General features: G+C 37.3%; 1 protein-coding gene across 16 annotated transcripts in view; it reads left to right on the top strand.

Moving 5' to 3' along the window:
* LPP (LIM domain containing preferred translocation partner in lipoma) overlaps window positions 1–22,092 on the top strand; it is a 669,728-nt gene that overhangs the window by 525,481 nt on the left and 122,155 nt on the right. The gene's annotated exons all lie outside the window — the stretch shown is intronic.

Below are 22,092 nucleotides of genomic sequence, written 5' to 3'. Positions count from 1 at the left end.
TGGGCCCACAGCATCTGTGCTCATCATGTGGATTTTCTGACAAATTCCATTTTATGACTCCCGCTTCTCTTGGGGGATTTTTCAGTATGATTTGATTTCCTCTGATTGAAGGGTCTCACCGCTGATCAGGCAGGAGGTAGAAATCCAGGTGCACCACCAGACTGCTTGCACTACAGATGTCTCCACGGGCACTGTCTTAGTTCTCCTACAAGAGTAATAGTGCCCAGCTGGGCCACTTAGTCCAGATGATATAAGAAAAGTGCTTACTGTAATACTGTTTATGATAGCAGCTCTTAGATCTACATCTGTATTCCTCTGTTCTCTCTTGGACTTGAAACCTGGTTCTTGTGATTTTAGCAATATCTATACCCACAAACCCCCTCTCCTTACACTTCATCCCAATCCAGTGCTGCCTTCATTCACACGGGGAAATAGTTACTTTTAATTTTTACTAATCCATCTGCACTGGCATCTTCTAGTCTAAGTTAGCCTTAGAAAAAGGCCAAGTCCAGTCTCACTGTCAAAGTGGAAATGAGAGAGAGCAAGGAGAAGGGAACTCATCTTGAAAATAAGGTCACCGTATTGGTATGTCATCGTTCACAAGAGTTCAGTGCACTAGCTAGCAATTGGCTTGCTCAGTCGGAAGTTGATGCTATTTTAGGCTATCAGCAGGAGTGTCAATGTATCTGTGAATTTTGGCATTTTATTTCATTAAGGTGGTTCAGGAAGCCAGACACTGATTAAATGATGCTTCGACTTAGCTCCCACTCCTAATTTTGGACGTGTGGTGTCTTCAGGCAGCTGTTGTGACACCCTGATTCTAAAGAAAACTTTTCGTGCTTCTAAAGCAACCTTGGGAACAATCTACCCCACGTCCTGCTATCCTGGAATCTCCCATGCTCTATATCTCTGGTCACAGGTGGCGTGGAGATACTATTGCTTCCAGTTCTCCTCTGGCAAATCAAGGAAATACAGCTCAGGTGTGTGCATACAGTTTTGATCCACAGTTTGTAAGAGCAGCATCCTCACTGACACATAGGCTCAGGATGGATTTTCATTTGGAGATCGTGTAAGAAGATACCTACGGAAGGAATGGCTTCATCATTGCAGTTACTTTCAAAGTCAAGAGATACCCTAGACAGGCCACAAGAATTGTTTAGGTAAGACTAGGAAAATTCTAAACTTTCTGTTGTTGCGAAGGGTTTGGGATCTGATTTCATTTATAAACATGGTTTAAATGAGAAAGATAAGGATTTCTAGATAGGAAATTTATATTTGTTTATTCCTTCATTCTTTCTTAGTTGTTGAAGGCCTGCTTGCTATGCACCAAGCACTGTGCTAGGCATTTCCATTAAACATTAGTCTACAAAATGGAGACAGATGTGTTTACAGACAACTCACTGACAATATGGTAAGTGCATTACTGGAGTTCGGTGAAAAGTACTATGAAAGGAAAAAAGTTAGAACAGGTTTCTAACAGGTAATGTTATGTTCTAACAGGGGCTGAATGTGAATGGAATTTTCCAGGCAAACCGTGAATTTAAGGACATTTCAGACAAACAAGTCAATGGGTTCAGAGAGATCAGAATATTGCAGAAAGGACAGTATGACTAGAGAATAGGAAATTGGAGGGGAAATGAGACCAAAGAATGATCAGTGTTCAGATCAAAATGGCTTTTTCTTTCCTACTAGAGAGTGTAGAGTATGTCCTGAAGGCCTGAAAATCTATGAAGGATTTGATCAAGGGGATGACACAACCTGAGAGATATTGATTAGAGATCACTCTAGGTACTACCGGGGGGAGAGGTGGGTGTTGAACACAAGAGGATTCAGTGACTGGAAGTCAATCTGGGTGTCATTTGCATTAGTCTACAGGGAATGAGAGGAGCCTGAACCAGGACCCTCATGTTGTCACAATATAGGGGAGAGAGGGATAAATTGAGGCTTACTCTTGGCTTCTATCTTAGGTTAATGATGATATCATCATTAAGTGAGATGAGAAGACAGAAATTCAGTAATGACATGCCATTGATTCCTAGATACTGTACTTATTGGGAAGCAATTGAGTTCCATTTATCAAGGCTTATTGAGCACCTACTGTGTGTGGGTACCGCTGTAGGCATTGGCACAACATGAGTAATTAAATCAAGCAAAAAGGCTGTGTTATGGGGCTTTCATTCTAGTAAGGAAAGATGAGACATAAATAAGTCAAGCCTATGGTATGTCAGCTGGTGCTATATCCTACAGAGAAAATTAAGCAGGAGAAGGGGGATAGTAAGTGTTACTGTGGTGGTGCAGGTGGAAATAACACAGTAAATAATGTGACAAATATAATTGTGATGTTCCTATTGTTGGTGAAATCTTGTCTGCCTAATTTTGTTGCCTTTCCATTTGTGTTTGTTTTAAAAATTATTATTTCTCCTAAACGGCAATAGCAACATAAACATTTACAAACACATAGGTGTATACACAATGGTTTGTGTTGCCAACATATCACATGCCAGGAAAAACAAAAGAAAACAGCTGCCAAAAATATATGTATCCAAAGGAAAAAGAGGGGGGAGAAAAAAAATGGAGATTCCCTTAGACACTAATCCTTGCCATTCAAATCACTGGATAGTATGAATTAGAAAGTCACAGAAGGGAGATAATCAATATTTGAACGGGTAATGTAATTCTGATACTTTTGTTGCTGGAGGACCTCAGATTTAACCCAAATCCCTTACTTTAGACAGAGAAACTTTGGATCCGGCGAGGAAGTAGCTTGTTCAAGGACACCCAGGTAGGTCTAGAAGACAGGTTCCTTGGTGGCCCACCTAGGGATCCTACCATTACTCACCATAGAGAGTTTCAAACTTGGGGTCTGGGATCTCACTTTCTGGGTTTGAACTTCTACTTTGCCACAGTGACCTCAAGCAAGTTTCACCTCTCTTTGCACCAGCTTCTTCATGTACAAAATAGGGATGATTATAATAGTATTTATGATCGTGTTTCTGAGGTTTAAATAAGTTAACAGGAATACATGCAAATTGCTTAGAGCAGTGCCTGACATAGAGTTGGTGTTCAGAAAATATTCATTCTACTATTGCAATACTGAAGCTTTAGAACAGCATGGTGCAGATTACTTGGGCTTTGTGTGTTTGATCACAAACTGGAAACCAATCTCTGATGAAGGCTCTACCTAAGATCTTCTGGAATTTCTAATTAAGATGTTAAAATATTAACTAGTTTTGGGGGGGGGGGTTATTGAATGAATATAAAACACATTAAAATATCTGATATTTGTTTCATTCACAGAAGTTCTAGGCATCTCATTTTAGAGCTGAATTATGTTAGGTTCCAAGCCAGAGGTAGAACGCTAGCCTTTAAAGACAGGGACATGCCTTATTCATTTGTGTATATCTAGAACAGAATGGCCTTATAATTATTGACAGTAGGTGAGTACTGACTGTGTGCCAAGCACCACACCAAACGCTTTACACAGGTGATCATATTTAATCCTCACTGCAGAGAAGCATTTGTATCTGAATTTTACAGATGAGAACTTTTAGACCAAAAGTCGTTCAGTACCTTGTGCAAGGTCACCCAGATAAGATGGTAAGAGGCACAACCTAAATTTTCATCAACCGGTCTCTGTTTCTGTTTGCTCAGTATGTCTGCCTTTAGTGGTGATACTTTTCTCACCTAGTTAGTATAGTCTGCCATTAATTGGAACTTTATACTAACATCCTTTCTGTGCCATTCCTACTGCTTATTCGTAGAATTATAAAATCATTGATTGTTTTTTGGTGAAAAGACCTGCAGACAGTTTCCTCGTTCTCCCCTCAAAGACTTAGAATCACCTGAGGGAAGTTTATCACTATGCCTGCACACCTACCTTATACGTATACTGTGGTTCTGATGTAATCCTAGCCCCACCTGTACTGAGAAAATGCTATCAGGTTGAGGTAATTTCGCTGGTAGAGTGTGCCATATTCCCCAGGTGTGATGGAGAAGTGGAGTGGGGGAGGCTTGAGAATTACTGATAAATTTTCATGTAATGAAAACTGAAAACCAGAGAGTGACAGTAACATCACCAAGATTACAGCTAATTTGTGACATATCTACGTGTAGAAGCCGGGTCATTTTGACATTCAGTGTTGGGCAGTTCTTTTGGTTAGTCCTCGAAACTGCCTTTGTGGAATGTGCTGTGTTCTCTTTGATGGTTCTAAAGGAATACAAGGCTAAAAGAAGGGTGTGGTTTTATTTTTTGTTTGGGGGGGGTAGGGAAGAAGGGCAGGGGGAGAGAGACAGAGAGTAGACTCCATGCTCAGTGCAGAGCCCCATGGGGGGCTCGTTCCCAGGACCCTGAGAACATGAACTGAGCCAAAATCAAGAGTCAAATGCTTAACCAACTGAGCTACCCAGGCACCCCAGAAGGGTGTGATTAATGTGCCTGGGATCCAGTAACAAATTAGTTGATCAAAAGAGGATAAATCAGTTTATTATATTATGCTACTCTGCACCTCGTCACTTGGTTCTAGTTAAGTAATAGGTCACCGGTATGGAATGCACACTTTCATAATAGTAGGTTTGTGGGTTGCATAGCTTTCTTGCATATGTTTTCAATTTCTGTTCCTTTGATAACTGAACAAATAGCAGAGATGGTGAAACTCAGCAAGAGAATTATCTCCTAGGTTTTCTGTGATCTCTCCCCTCTAGTGAGTCAGTATGTCTAGTAATGACTTGGTAGATTATAAGGTTATTTGGTTTGTTAGTTAAGTAAACATTTATTGAAAGCCTAATATATCCATCAGTGACCTAGGTGGGGTGAATCAAGAGTTGCTATAAATCCTTTCTGGGAGGGAACAAAAGGTGCTGTAAATACTTAAGAAGTCTCTGTGCCAAAGAAATTCATGGACTACTAAAGGTTAAAGGACCAAAAATAGGGGAGCCTGGGTGGCGCAGTCAGTTAAGCATCCGACTTCAGCTCAGGTCATGATCTCGCGGTCCATGGGTTCCATCCCCATGTCAGGCTCTGTGCTGAAGCTCAGAGCCTGGAGCCTGCTTCTGATTCTGTGTCTCCCTCTTTCTCTGCCTGTCCCCACTCATGTTCTGTCTCTGTCTCTCCAAAGTGAATAAACATTAAAAAAAATTTTTTAAGGATCAAAAATATATACTAATCGTTTTGCCATGTGATAAATGTTGTAAAGGGGCTTGTACATAATAGCTATGAGGGTGAATGTGTGGTAGCCCTGGAGCGAGTGGGGTTTTTAAGGAGTGATAACCAAGCCAAGTCTTCAAGGGAGAACAGAATTGTTCCAAGTGGAGACAGAGAGGAAAAATGTTACACAGAGAAGAAACAGCATGTGCAAAAGAATAGAGGTAGGAAAGAATGATGACCTGGGAAACAGTAACCAATTGCAGACTTCATAGCAGAAATTCTCTGGGACTAAAGCAAAGTTGAAGGAAAAGGGGTAGGACATGGGAAGAGAGAAGATTCGGGATCCAGTGATGAAAGATGTGGTGTGATATGGCATAAAAAAAAAAGATCTTTGGACCTTTTGCTGTGCAAAATGGGACAGTAGTGACTACTGTTAAATTGAAGGTAACATCATATTAGTGATTTTTTTTTTAAATGAGGGGATAGCCATTGTTATTGCTATGTAACACTACTAACGGACTAGATAACTTTAGAAAGCCATTTCACAGGGGATCACAGAGCTGGAAATTTCATGAGAACAGATTTAAGGCATTTCTGGGGAGAGAAAAGGGTACTGCTATCTTTTTTCTCATAGTTCAAAACAGGAAGTGCCTAGGTATGCAGAAATGCAAGTCAAGCCTAACTACGTTTTTGGTGAGTCTTGCACGTATGTTGATTTTCCCACATCAGCAATAATAGTGCCAAATATTACTATGTGAATAATAACACTGGGTTCACCTGCAGGGGGATCATCAGACTTTAGAAGTGAATACTGTGAACATATAGATGTAAGAGTTACTTGCAATTTTCCAAAAAAAAACAAAACAAAAAAATCCCTGGTAGATCCTCAGAAATCATCAGGTTATCATCAGGTAATGTGTGTGTATGTTGTTTGTGCTGGTCCCACCTTCAAGTGGAAAACATTGCAAGCCTACTTAATAATTTATCTGTGCTTAGAGTGCAAAGTACCTTGAAGTAAGTCGTCGCCTAATTCTGTCATTCTTGTGATGCAGAAAATGATGTCCAGAGAGAAACAGCTGTCTAAGCCACAGCCAAGCTAAGTCTTGTGTTTCCAGTCTCTCTGGAAACCTCATTTACCTTTTTTACCACTTATTGAATAAGCAAAGCATTTGGTAGTTATGAATTGATAAATAATCCCGAAGTAACATATCTTGGTGTACTCACTTGTAAACGTAGAAACAATAAGAGAAGTCTATTTGGGGAATTTGGTAAGGAAGTAGGATTAGATTTATTATAGGTAACCTTAGTTCAAGTCACCTTTCAAAAGGGGTAGTGGATAGAGCATGGGTGTGCCAAGCATGAGAATATGTTAGTCTTTCTCCCTCTTTTTTTTTTCATTCTCACATTGATTTAACATGATACGGGAAGGTAATTTATTGACTAAAGGATTGGGTCAATACTACTTGCCTGTATTAGTTTTCTATCACCGCTATAACAAACTACTAAAAACTTACAACACGCATTTGTTATCTGACACTTCTATAGGTCAGACATCCAACATGGGTTTCAGTGGGCTAAAACTGAAATGTTAGAGCTGCATTCCTCTCTGGGGGTTCCAGGAGAACATCCATTGCCTTTCCTTTTCCAGCTACTAGAGGCTGTCTGCATTGCGGTCCCCTTCTTCCATCTTCAAACCCTGAAACATAGTGTCACACACCATTTGTCCATAATCGAGTCTCCCTCTAACCCCAGCTGGAAAAAGTTCCATGATTTTAATGACCTACAGGATTTGATTGAGCTCACCTGGATAAATCTCAAATAATGTTCTTATCTCAAGATCTGTAACTGCAACACATCTGCAAAATCTCCTTTGTCAAAAATGGTAACATATTCATGGGTTGTACTCATTAGTATTTGGTTGTCTTTGGGAAATCATTATACTGTGTATCACAATGTCCCTCTGAGGAATTTTCAATAGTCTTCTAAAGATAACCTGCCAGGCTTGTTTTGGGGCCTCTCATAGAGTTGCCCCCAAAAGCCTGTTTCTTAAGGGGCCCAACTCTTCCTGTATAGTCTAATCTTGGAGTAAAGAAAACCGAGATTTGCTTATAAATGTTTTATTTTTAAGTTTATTTATTCATTTTGAAGAGAGAGAGAGAGAATTTCAAGCTGGCTCTGTACTCTCAGCATGGATCCCAATGTGGAACTCTATCTCACAACATGTAAGACCTTGGCCTGAGCCGAAATCAAGAGTCAGATGTTTAACTGAGTCTTCCACTCAAGTGCCCCTGCTTATAAATTTTGCACTGCTAAGAAATCCACTCTGGAAAAGCCATTCTGATTCAAGCCACTATATGAAGGTTTTAGAGTACTACTGTATTTAGAACTTATTTGCTGATTCTCTAGTCCTCTTGACGTAACATTTAAGCATAGAAGTATTTAAAAACCCAACTCTGGTTTCTCCCAGCAGATGCCATTTTGGTCAAATCTCTCTCTTAATGTAACTAGGATCCTCCCTTCCTTAATTCTTTCCTTTCTCCCTCCTTCCTTATCTCCCTCCCCCCTTCCCACTTCATTTCATTTACAGAGAAGTGCTGGAAGAAAGGAAGCAAAGGAGTAAGGGAAGAAAGATGTGGGTGTGTTACAGAGTATGTAGGTAAAGAGAAAGGGGCCAGGAGGAAAAGTTTTCTATCCAAGGTTTCCATGCCAATCATAGGTAGTCATATGAGATAGTTTCCTTTTCTGAAAATAGTTAAGACAGGAATTCCAGAGCTAAGTAGTAGTAGTAGCTCCATGAAACACTAAAGGGAATTAAGGAATTTGGGACTGATACCATGGAAAAGAACATGTTCATCAAAACATCTAATTCTTTCTGAATTAGAAAACAAACATGGCTGCCAGGTGGAAAAAACTTATTTCTAACAATGAGAATCAGGTGAAATAGAATTCAGATATGAATGAAGTTATTCCAAGATCTAGGTAAGAGGAGAAATAAGGGACTGTGCTTTAATAATCCTAAAGATAGACTTGTATTTACATTCCAAAATTTCCCTCTTCCAGGAACCACTCCACACTATAAATTGCCACATTAATGCTAGTTGATTGTGATAATCAGATTAACCAGTATAGATCATAAAAGAATATCCTACTGAAGAGAGAAAAGACAAACATTTTTCAAGTATCTGATTCATAAAATGAAGGTGAAAATGTATCTCCTACAGTAATGTGATGTATATCAAGCTGAATAATATTAGTGACAATGTTCTCTAGACTACCGCAGTTGTTAAAAGTTCTTCTTCCTGCTCTTCCTCTATTATTTCACCTCAGAAGTAATTTGTCTTCTTACTTGGGCCAGAGAGAAACATTAGACCAGCCACTGCTTCGGCCATGGGTATCAGTGTGTGTGAATTCCAAGTAGAATTCAAACTTGGTAAGAAAGTGCTAGAACTAGTTGCCCTTGAGCTCCTGCTGCCATAGCCATGCCCACACAGTGTTTGAACTTTGTTACGTTAGGGATGGTGATGATAGTTCTAAATTCTAATCCGAGTCTCCGTGTGAGTATGTACAAATAAAGGGAGCATTGATAATTACTGTGATGCGGTTGTGAAGAATTCTCAACCTATCTTAGGAATTTTGTTTTCCTTCACCAAAAAGTGTGCGTGTGCGTGCGTGCGCACCCGCGCGCACGCTAATAGGCTTCTATTAAAATATAAAAACATCTGTAGAAAAAACAATTATGTAATACTTCTGAAAAATAATTTACTGCTTATATATTGCCCCGTAAGTCTGTACTCACAGAATATTTCCCCACAAAGCTGTACTAAAGTCAACTTTTATAAATTAGGCTTCCCTGTAGTATTCTCTCCCTTGATTTAATTTGTGTTTTGTGCCTGTCAATACATTTTCATGGCTTTTCATCCAAGTTATATACTTTTTCTCAATAATTTTATTCCAAGATAAATCAGTTTTTGTTCTTGTTTGCAGTCTTTTTGTTTGTTTCCATTTCTAAGTGGCTATTGTTTGTATAAAAGAAGGCTCTTGATTTATGCTTACTCATATGAACACCTTACTTAATTATGATATTAGTTCTGTAATTATTTTGCTGCAGTCACTTGGATTCTTTCAAGCATATAGTAGCATTGACCAATTTTGTCATTTCTTACCCTATATTTATGCTGCTTATCTAATTTTCTTGTCTTATGGCTTAATTACAATTTTTTCGAAATAATATTGAATGATAATGATGATACTGGACATTGCATCTTGTTACTTATTTTAATAGCGATGCCTTTAGTATTTCATATTTTTAAATAATGTTTAGTACTAGTTTCAGTCAAATACTTTTTTCTTATAGGAAATTCCATTCTGTTTTTCTCTTATTTGGATTTTTAAAATTAGAAGTGGCCATTACATTTTATTAAATTCTTAGATTATTTCAACTTTACTCACATTTGTTTTCTTTTTTATTTATATTTTAAATTTTTTTAAACATTGTATTTACTTTTGAGAGACAGAGAGAGACAGACAATGAGTGAGGGAGGGACAGAGAGAAAGGAAGACACAGAATCTGAAGCGGGCTCCAGACTCTGAGCTGTCCGCACAGAGCCTGACACGGGGCTTGAACCCACAAACCATGAGATCGTGACTTGAGCTGAGGTCAGGCCCTTAACCGACTAAGGTGCCCCTTTTTTTTCTCTTTTAAATGAATTATGTTAGTAGAATTCCTAACGTAGATCCATCTTTACATTGTAATCCTTAGTTTATAATATATATTACTTACTAGCCTGGTAACTTCAAGTTGTTAATGTTATTCATTTAGCATTCTTATAATTATATCCATAGATTAGCATTGGTCTGTTCTTTTCAATTCATATGATGTTTTAAGATAACCTCTTAAAATCAGCTTGAAAGTTTTCAAGCTATTTATATGGTCTGGAATAGTTTGAATTATTTAGAAATTGTCTTCCTTAAACATTAGGATGAACTGGCCTTTAAAGCTAGCTATCTTTTTTATTTGTAAATCTTTAACAAACTTTTAAGTTCTTCACTGGTTATTTATTGGGCTGCTGAAGTTTGTTTTTGTTTTACTTGTATTGGAATCCATTTAATAGTTTATATTTTGCTAGAAATTCTTCATTTCATCCATGATGCTAAAAGTGTTAGCATGATATAAGTATATTACTCACTTATAATTTTTAAAATATCTGTCTATATTTATATCAATTTTTATTTTGTCTAACTTTCTTGTTTTCTCTTTAGCCAAGTCTTTTTAAGAGTTTTCTTATATGTGTATGCGCATATGGAGTTTGCTTGTTTTCTAACTCATCACTTCTTTTGTTTAGCTTTATTAATTTCTACTTCCCACTTTGTTTTAGCTTATTTATTTATTCATTTGTATAGCATCTAATCTGCATGTTAGTTCATTTATTCCCTTTTTTGTTTAATAATGAAAGCATTTAAATTTATAAATAGCCTTCTGACTTCATTTGCAGCCCATGGGTTTTGATATATTTTTTAATTTATTAGAAATATTTTATAATTCAGCTGTCTTCCATCTGAGAATTATTTAGAAATTTATTTCCAAGTTATTTTTATCTTTTTTTTCTATTTTTCTAATTTTATAATTGAGAGAAATTAAGTCTCAAAATTTATTACTGACATATAAATTCCTGACTGAACATTATAAAACTTGCCTTGCTCATTGCTGAATTTGGTATTTTGTCAGCTGGGAACACTAAATACCCCCACTTAACTTGATATTTGTAAAGCTCAGAGTAGCATTGGGGTTCCTGTACACTTTGGCAATTGCCCCATGACTAATTTGGCCAATTTCCAATTCCTCAGGGAGAGACAAAGAGTTGTCTCATTGCCACCTGCTATTAACTAAATGCTTAGGATTCAGTGTCCTAGGGGTGACTGGGAGACATGGGAAATGGATTATTGTGGCAGCCTGTGGAACCTCCTTCTCTGGGGAATTTTGGGAGCAGCAAAGAACCATCTGTCTGGGGTGGTTTTAAGAGCAGCCCTGCCTAAAGGCAGGTGCACGGATTAGATGACCTGTGAAGATTGTCATCCATCCCAATGACTTCAATGGAAAGGATGCATTTGCTGAGTTTGAAAAGAGTCCAGGAGGAACACTGATAGGTTTGAGGAACATATGGTCAAGAGCCTGAGGGTTTTCAGCCATTCTTGAAATTGGAGCTACTCAGTGTCACCTTGTGCCCTGAATTCAAAAATGCTGTCTTCTACATGTGAACCTAGCATTAAGTTAATCCACCCTTGGAAGTTATATGCACATGTAGTTCAAATCAGACCTGTTCAAATCTTTGATCATAGACAATGATTATTTTAACAGATAGCTCAACTGATCCATGCCTAGAAATTTAGATACACTGTTGAATCCGATTCTTTTAGTTAAACCAGATCATTATGCGGTGACCTACTGACCTTGAAGTTCTGTGGAACATTCTGTGTTTGTTTCAGGCAATTAAATGTCCTGGTTAATACTTCAGTAGTGCTATCCTGAGTATCTCAACAAAAAATTTGTCATAGATACAAAGACAAAATGCTTAAATAAATTAACCAAGCTAAATTACTTTTATTGTGATAATTTCCATCATGTATAATATACTAATCTATTTTAAAGTCATGGAGAAAGAAATGCCCCAAAATACTTTCAGAATGAGATGTCAGACATAAGGACTAGAGTTACAAAACAACAGTTGGACAATTGTCTGCACAGGTGTCAAATTGGCCAAATAGCAAAGGTAGACATGGGATAGGCCAACAGATTCATTTAATTATCCCAGCAGAGTTAGAGGGATTATGGTTTAGGGTACCCCTGCATGGGAAAGGTTGCTTGAAAGAACAGAAAGGGGAGAGTGGACTAATTAGGAGATGTAGATAGGACCAGATTCAAGCCTTTCCTGAAAGTTTAAAGTATTTTAAATAAAGAGTAATGACAATGCTTTCCGGGGGGGAAAAAAAAAACCTTAATTTACATTATCTACCCAATCCAGATGGATTAAATAATTTAATGCTTAATAATGAACACAACTTAAAAAAAAAAAAAAACTAAGGTGAGGGGCAGCTGGCTGGCTCAGTCAGTAGAGCATGCAGCTCTTGATCATGGGATCGTGAGTTCAAGCCCCACATGGGGCATATAGCTTACATCAAAATAAATAAATAAATAAATAAATAAATAAATAAATAAATAAATAATAGATGAATAGATAAATAAAGACTTAAAGCAGAAATTAAAAAAGTTGAAATGTAAATTTTGGTTTGATCTAATGTTGAAAGAGGATTTTCTTTATGCTTTACTTATAAAGCAATAAGGAACAATCACAAAGTAAAGTACAGTAGATTTGACAACAAATTTTAAAAGTGTATGCAAAGGTCAGAGATAAAATTAAGAAGCAAATAAATGGGAATTATATTTGCAATAAATATGATATGAAAATGTTCATGCAGTTGCAGAAATCCCAATAGGGAAGGACAAAGGATGAAAATAATTCTTAAAGTAGTAAACACAACTGGATAATTAACTTAAAGAAATATCATTCTCACTAGTATAAATTGGAAATTAAAAAAAAACTGAAGTCTAGTTTTGCATCTATGAAATTAGCAATGATTTAGGAAAAGAAGCTACTCTCATTTGCAGCTGGTGGTAGTGTAAATTTGCCCAGTTGTTCTGGAGAGTTATTTGGTAATATTTCTCAAGAAATTAAATGATTTGTATCTCTCAATCCAGATAGATAGATGGACAGATATAAATAAAAAGAGAAATACCTATCCTGAGAAAATACAAATTTGAACAAAATATATTTGCAGAAATGTTCACTGAGGAACGATTTATAATGACAAATACATGGTCTAAATGACCAAAAATGGGGATTTGTTTTATAATATATCATAGACCCCAAACAATAGGATATTATTAAAATACTATGTTTGAATAATTTAATATATTTAGAAAATGCTCTCCTTTGGGAGAAAATAAATTAAACTTCTGTATTTGGTGTAGTCAAATTTATGTAAAAAATACAGAATATAGTCTTTAAGGGAAGACATATTTTAAAATGTGAAGACTATTTCTCAATAGTCAGATAATACGATTATAATTTTCTACATCACTTTCCTTCATTTTCAAATTATCTGTAATGAACATGTGTTATGTTTAGAATAATTAAATAATTTTCCAAAAAAGAAACAGAACTAACTAGCAAAATAAGCATGTGTAAAAGAACAAGTAAAGGAGGTTGTGAGTGGATTAGTGAAGAGGTCCCTAGACTATTAGGGGCCCTGGGTTCTAGAATCCAGTAAGATTGGTTGAAATTATTTCTTCTGTCCCAAAGATTCTATGAGATAATATTTTGCCAAGAGCCTTTACTAGTGTACCCATGGGCCTGCCACTCCTGGTAGACAGGTAAACACCCTAGATTAATTTCCCCGTGGATGAATTTCAGAACTCCTCCCCAGTGATCACCCCTTTTCACTCTACTGGAAGAGAACTAAGACATTACTGATGCCATATGCCTCCTTCCCACTTGCCCTCGGCTATGAGATGGGGGAAGCAATGTTTTGGGTCTTAGGCAGTTCTAGACCCAGACACCACTTCAACACCCGAGTGAGTTTTGCCTGACTTTTGCTATGGTTTTTTGTTGAATATACCCATCATGAACTTTGGAAATGTTTAGCAGCCTTAGGAAATGTGGCAGTGCCCTCTAGGTATGGGACTGAGAAGTCTTAGTGCACCTTTTCCAACCCTGTGATTCAGACTGAAATTATAGTCATAGTGTCTAAGAAACCCTTGGTTGAGAAAAATCTGTGCTGCTTGATTGGTCTACAGTTCAGCCTTCATTTTTCCTCTTTACAGGCCAACCTGCCTTATTCTCAGATGTGGCCTCTTCCATGTAATCAACTTGTTCTCATTTGTTTTTGTTTTTTATTCCGGACATAAATTGGAATGTCTTGTATGTTATTACCTCCCTCTCCCACGTACGTTCTCCTTCTCTTCTCCTTCCCTTCTCCCCTACATTTTGCCTTTATTATTTTTGATACTTACATGGTTTTGTTTCAGTAGAGTCCTGGAATGCATGTGTTCTTAGTCTACCATCTTGATCTATTATTATAAGAAAATAAAATTGTATAGCAAACAGGTCCTCGACACTGTTATTTCCAAATGACAAGAATCAGTCACATAGAGCATCTACAGACTCTTTGACAATAACAGCAACAATAAAGGTGGTACTTATTTATGTGCCCAGGTGCCATCCAATGTTCCTTTTATGCACTGACCTATGTAATTCCCACAGCAATTCTAATTAAATAGGTACCATTATATTCATATTTTACAGATGAAGAAACATATGCCCAGATAGGTTAGGTGACTTATCCCATGAGACACAACAGGTAAGTTGACACAGCCAGGTTTTAAAGAGATAATGACTTCAGAAACCTTGCTCCGAATTAACATAGTAATATAACAGACTATCTAGACAAATTTGTTCTACCCTACTAGTGAAGTCAGAGCTCTTGTGGTGGTACTTACAGAGGTACAAGGGCTCCCCATTTCTAAACAGAGTTACTTGATAGGATGTGGGCTGCTTTTTAATAACAAATATAAATAGTTTCTTAGTTGCTGCACCAAGCTTTCTGGTGTGTCCCCTAACTCTTAATTATGAACATTTAATTGGATCCCTGGTGCTATGTATATTTGACTTTTGTTGTGAAAATTACATTCATTCCATTCCTGCATTTGACATGGCAAGACATAATTCCTATAAACCAATTAGTGATACACCTTTCAACTCTTACTATGAAACATTAGCTGGCATAAGTATCAAACTCCTTTCTTACAAAGACTTGCTGTCCTAATTAAGTTTTTAAAAATTTTTCTCAAAAATGGTGGCTTGTCATTTCATATCCTTATTTGAAATCTTCCTGATACCATGCTTTGATTGGGATCCACATGGAATATGTAAACAAATGAGCATAGTTTTTGCTGAAAACGTTCTTCAAGATCTTTTGGGAGAGATGAGGCATGTATATAAATGCCTGTGGCACAAAATGAATTAATATGATTGCCTGAAAAGAGTTAAAATCTCGACAATAATTTGAAGAAGGAAGATGCTGTGTATACTTTGGAGATACAGAGAAAGGCTTTATGAACCACCACACAGAAAAATGGGCCAAAGCTTTAAGTATGCAATTGACAGAAGGGGAGACGTTGCAGTATTCATTAGAAAGAGGGAAAGAAAGGAGGGAGGAAGGAAGCAAAAAGGATTTCTCACCTGGCTTCTAGGAGAAAACAGTATTTGACACAGGTGTTGGATAATAACATGTGGCTGTGACTGGTGAAAACGGGATGCAGAGCATCAAGAAAGTAGGAATAACTAAAACAAAGACACAGAGGTTGGAAAACATGGAGACTTGAGAAGCAGAAGTCATGAAGGAAAATCACTCGTTCCCTGTCAGGTTGAAGGATCTGTACTGGTTCTTAGGAGATGTATAGGAATCACATTTCTAGTCCTATAATGAAGGGCTTTAAATTACAAAGTGTGGGTCAACGCATAATTCCTTAAGAGATGGAATTCTGGGGAAACTGGGGAAAGGGTGATAAGATAAATCTAATTCTTCAAAGCTGGTTCCCATGTAGGAGAATGGGCTTGTAACTACAGGTGAGAGTTAGGTACTTCAGGGTCCTACATATCTTTGATAAACCAGATCTATAGGGATATAACAGTGGTATCTATAAGCCTGTTAAAGACCAGAATTGCCAATAGGCCTTTGAGTTGTGGTCATCCTGTCTGTATCTCCTGCTAAAGACCTGTATTCAGAGTAATCCTTTAAATGATTGCTCGCTAATAATGGCTGACAACAGTGCCATTTTATAGCAATCTCTGACGGTTGCTTCTTAGGTCTTCTATAACTCAATTTCATGAAAGTAAATGATCAATAACTACCATTCAATGACCACCATTGGCTTGAGTGTGCTGACACAAAAGAATTCTAAAAAAATTGGCTTTTGCTTCTCAGACCGAATGTCCACAGAACTCAGCAGTGTGATATCCATGTCAACCCAAAGCCCAAATATTCCCCATATGTACTAACAGACTCTATAAGGCAATTTCCTCCAGGTTGTCATTACGCGAGCTAATGTGGACGTTAACACAGGCACTATGAAGCCAATTACTCTGTTGCTGTAGTTTACTAAAGGTTGCTTTTGCAATAGGGACCGTGTTACCTAATGGGCTCTGAACTTTAATTTGCTCATGATAATAACAGTGAGTAAATGTGTCTATCCCTGGGCTTCAGAATACACTTTTACATTTTAGACCTACAAGAAAAAAGTACAACGTTTTATGCTTTGCTACATCCGTAGGTTCTGTTAGAGCGTACCAAGCCTGATATTTGACACCAGTTTTCATAAAGAGAAATCATATTAATTGTGTCTCTATCCTTTCACACTAATCCATTATGAATATTTTATTCCAGAGTTAGAAAAATTACATTCACTTATTACTGAAGAACATTTCTTTATAGGGAGTGCTTTATACTTTAAGACCTCATAACTTACTTTAAATATTTCAAGCACGATAAATGGTAAGAAATGAAAAATAAGCCTGGATTCGTAGGGTAAGGACCATTTACAAGTCTTTTGTCTTCAGATTGTGATCATACAGTTAAACTTATTTGATGTGCTTAGCAGGTTGTAAAATTCATATCTTTCTGTGGTGATCCATGGGAGATGACTTCATCATAATGAAACACTTTTAAATTTGATTTTTGTGAGTTGCAAAATGATTATCATTTTCCCCTACCAGGAAGAAAAAAGTGTTTTTCTTTGTTTAACATCAAAAACCCGATACTAATTTTGATCTCTTGACAGAATGAAAAATCTCTCTGCTGATACTCTGCTGCTTCTTAGTTTCCATGACCATGCAAAATTATTGGTTTTAGCAAATAAACACATTTGGGCCAAAACATTAATTTACTTCATAAGATGTATACAAATGCCCTTCTGGAAGAGAAAATAAATAAAAAGACATAAGCATGTTTTGCACCATCAGAAAAAATTCAGAATATGAGTTTTTAGTATCTTCCTAGAGGAAATGCATAAAAGAAGCATGGTATTTTGCATAACATGTTACTTAACCTAAAACTTTGAAATTTTAGGGCAAAACTTGATGGAAAAAATACGAGAGAACCTCCTTCAATGCACTTGGGTCCACTGAGCTAATCAAAATGCACTTTGAATTGAAAAAAACCAATTGAGAGAGAGGGAGGGAGGGAAGAGGAGGGGAAGAAAAGAGAGTATGTAAGAGAGAGAAAAATTACACAATGTAATTGTAATATGTTTATATTTATGCCTATTTTTGTGCCAGTGTCTCACTGTTTGAATTACTATAGCTTTAGAGCAAATCTTGATATCAGGTAATATAAATCATCCAACTTTGTTCTCCTTTTTCAAAATCATGTGAACTACTCTGCATTCTTTGCATTTCCATATAAATTTTACAGTTTGCCAATGCATGCCAATAAAATCTGGGAGGATTTACATTTAATAAATCGAATAGGAAAGAAATGATACTTTACCAATTTTGTCTTCCAATACATGGACGTGGTATATCTCTCCCATTAATTTCATCTTCTTTAATTTCTCTCAGCAATGCTTTTTGATTCTCACTGTAAAGGCCTTGCACATTTTCAGTCATAGACCTAAATGTAAAAGCTAAAATATAAAACTTTTACAAGAGAACATAGAAAATCTTTATGATATTGGGGTAGGCAACCATTTCCTAGAGAAGATATAGAGAAAAAAGTTAAGCCAAGAAAGAAAAAAAAATTTAACCTCTGCTTCCCAAAAGATGTCATTTAAAAAATGAAACCATAAGACATATACTGGGAGAAAATAAGTACAGTATGTATGTATCTGGTAAAGGAATTGTGTCCAGAGTATAAAATGAATTCTTACAAAAAGAAGGCATACAGTTTGATTAAAAAATAGGCAGAACATTTTTTGCACTACTATTATTTTATTTTAATATTATGTTTTTAAAAGTATATTTTTTAATGTTTATCTTTGAGAGACAGAGAGAGACAGAGCATGAGCAGGGGAGGGGCAGAGAGAGAGGGAGACACAGAATCCGAAGCAGGCTCCAGGCTCCGAACTGTCAGCACAGAATCCGACGCGGGGCCTGAACTCATGAGCCGTGAGATCATGACCTGAGCCGAAGTCAGATGCCCAACCGACTGAGCCACCCAGGAGCCACTTAATATTATATTTTTAAATTTAAATTCAAGTTAGCTACCAGTGTAGTCTTGGCCTCAGAAGTAGAATCCAGTGATTCATCACTTACATATAACACCCATTGCTCATTCCAAAAAGTGCCCTCCTTCACTGGGTGTTGTATGGAAACCAATTGGACAATAAATTCAATATATTGAAAAACAAAACAAAACAAAAACACAAAAAGTGCCCTCCTTAATGCCCATCACCCATTTAACCCATCCTCCTAACCACCTCCCCTACAGCAACCTTCAGTTTGTTCTCTGGACTCGAGAGTATCTTATGGTTTGCCTCCATCTGCATTTTTATCTTATTTTTCTTTCCCTTCCCTATGTGCATCTGTTATGTTTCTCAAATTCCACATATGAGCAAAATCATGTGATACCTTTCTCTGATTGATTTATTTCACTGAAAACAATACCCTCCAGTTCCATCCACATTGTTGCACATGACAAGATTTCATCCTTTTTCATCACCGAGTAGTGTTCCATTGTGTATATAAACCACATCTTCTTTATCCATTCATCAATCGATGGTCATTTGGGCTTTTTCCATACTTTGGCTATTGTTGAGAGTGCTGCTGTAAACAATGGGGTGCATGTACTCCTTTGAATCAGCATTTTTGTATCCTTTGGATAAAAAGCTAGTAGTGTAATTGCTGGATCCTAGGGTAGTTCTATTTTTAATTTATGAGGAACCTCCATACTCTTTTCCAGAGTGGCCACACCAGTTTGCATTCCCACCAACAGTGATAAAGGGTTCCCCTTTCTCCACATCCTCGCCAACATCTGTTGTTTCCTGAGTTGTTAATTTTAGCCATTCTGGCAAGTAGGAGGTGGTATCTCATTGTGGTTTTGTTTGTATTTCCCTGATAATGAGTGATATTGAGCATCTTCTCTCGTGTGCCTGTTAGCCATCTGGATGTCTTCTTGGGAAGTGTTTATTCATGTCTTCTGCCCATTTCTTCACTGGGTTATTTGTCTTTTGGGTGTTGAGTTTGGTAAGTACTTTATAGTTGTGGACTCTAACCCTTTATCCAATTTGTCACTTGCAAATATCTTCTCCCATGCCAACGGTTGCCTTTTAGTTTTGTTAATTGTTTCCCTAAAGACCTAAATGTGAGATAGTAAACTAGCAAAACCCTACAGGAGAAAACAGGCAGCAACCTCTTTGATCTAGGCAGAACATTTGAACAGACACTTTTCTAAATAAAATATAGAGCTAACCAACAAGCAAATGAAAAATACTCCAAATGTTTAGTCATCAGAGAAACATAAACTTTAAACCCCGTGAGATGCATCCACACATTCATTTGAATGGCTAATATTCAGAAGAATGACATTCTCGTTACCAGGTGTCAACAAGAAGACAGGGGGACTGGAATTCCCCTACATTGTTGGCGAGGATGCAAAATGGCACAACCACAGTTTGGTAGAGTCTCACAAAGTTAAACACATATTTACCATATGGCTCACCTTCCGTCTTCCCGTGTATCGACCCAAGGAAAATGAATTTTTTTTTTCCTATAGAAAGACTTGCATACAAAAATTTATAGCAGCTTTATTTGCATTGGCCAAAAACTAGAAACAACCCAAATGTTTACCAATAGGTGAAAGAAAAAATTGTGCCATATTTTTTATAGCCAAATGCTATCCATCAGTGATAGGAAAATGAACTTCTAATGAGTATAGCAACATGGGAAAACCGCACAAACATTATGCTGAGTGAAAGGAGCCGAATCCCCGTCCCTTCCCCCAAAAAAGAATATGTACTATATAATTCCATCTTTGTGAAATGCTAGAAAAGGCGAATTTAATCTATAGTGACAGGGAACAATCAGTGGTTTTCTGAGGCTAGGGGAAAGGATTTACACTAATGGGGCACAAGGGAGCATTTTACGATAATCGGCATGTTCTAGAATTTGGTTCTGGCTGTAGTTACAAGGGCCTAGGAATTTATCAAAATTTATTAAAATTCACAGCTTAAATGGGCTCATTTATGACAGGAAAAGTCTACCTCAGTAAAGTTTATTTTAATAAATAACAAAAACCTATTTCATCATTTAAAAAAAACATGGCCAAGGTGTATTTGAGTAGAGCCTGTTGGCCTTTTGTCTTGCATGAGTCATAGTGCATAATGTCAGAATGAATTCTCAAACAATTTCCAGTTTGGGTTCTGTGAAAGGAGAGCAAGAACTTAAAGACACTTGTGAAACGTGAGTGCAGAATTCTTTGCAGTGTTTCAGTTTGGTTTTTTTCTCCCCCTGATCATTTAAGCTTACTTATCCATACCTGATTGAACAATTCATCTTTTTTTTTTTTTTTTCCTAAGCAAAATGTCCTTATGGAACTTTCCCAAAGCATTCTACTTAGATGTTATTTTTAAAAATGAAAACATTTTCACTCTTTTATTCATCTACATAATAGTTCACTGAATGGTACAATTGCAATAACAAATTCAAATGGTCTGATTCAATTTGGGATCAAATACTGCTGACTCCTGTAGCAGGTTGGAGCAGGAGACAGGCTGTGCTCATAGTGGTTTTGGTTGGTTGTGCACAAAGACAGATGACTAAGGGGCCACTGATGTGGACATTGAGGATCCTGAGTTTGACACAGAATGCCTGACACATAGTAAATCTTCAATACCCGGGTAATTTGAATGTTTACCCCCTATAGGAGGTATCAGAGGTCTTTTGGATTGGCAGTTAGATGCTCAATAAATATTAAATTGAATTGACTCATGGAATTGCAGGAGTTAATTCCTTTATTCGTTTATTAATTTTTGGCTACCCTACTTTAAAAGTGCATTTGGAGGAGTGCCTGAGTGGCTCAATCAGTTAAGCGTCTGACTTCGGCTCAGGTCATGATCTCACGGTTCGTGAGTACGAGCCCCAGGTAAGGCTCTGTGCTCGAGCCTGGAGCCTGCTTCGAATTGTCTCCTGCCTCTGCCCCTCACCTGCTTGCACTCTGTCTCTCTCTTTCTCTCTCAAAAACAAACATTTAAAAAAAATTTTTTTTAATAAATAAATAAAAGTGCATTTGGTCCGTGAGCTCCACAAGGGCCTGGCTTCTTGCTCTATCTGCTATGTCGGCCCACAGTAGTTACTCAATAAACATTTTCTGGAAGCATAACCTCAGTGACTCTGCTGCCTTGTGAGGTGTCCTGCCAACAGGAATGGGTCTAAAGCCAGTCTCTAATAATACGTCTTTAACACTTCATTAGTAGGCAGATTTCTTAGGCAAACTTTTTTGTCCGTAAATTCCTGAAAAAATTATTCTGAGGAAGTGAATATTATGACTGAAATTATTCACACAGATGAAAGCGAGAAGGGGCTCTGGTGGGTCATTCCCCTCCTCCACCCTTCTTCCTATTCTCAAGATTCATTGTAGCTGAATCCTCGGGATCCTTAGGGTTCTTTGGAGAACGCTTGTAAAAGCTCTGATTCTGGTTCTCACCCTCGAATTTACAGAAGAGGGTTCTGAGGCCCAAGATGGCTAAATAACCTCTCTGGAACCTCACACAGCTATACCTGGTAAAGCCAACTTGTCCTCTAATACCATTGCTTTTTCAGCCACCCTTCTGTTCCAAGCTTGCTGTGTCCCCTAGATAACATCCTCTGCATTTAATTTTTGTTGTTGTTGTTATTTAATAG

Source organism: Acinonyx jubatus, chromosome C2 (genome assembly GCF_027475565.1).
Source record: "Acinonyx jubatus isolate Ajub_Pintada_27869175 chromosome C2, VMU_Ajub_asm_v1.0, whole genome shotgun sequence".
NCBI lineage: Eukaryota > Metazoa > Chordata > Mammalia > Carnivora > Felidae > Acinonyx > Acinonyx jubatus.
This window is presented reverse-complemented; position numbering and strand designations above follow the sequence as displayed.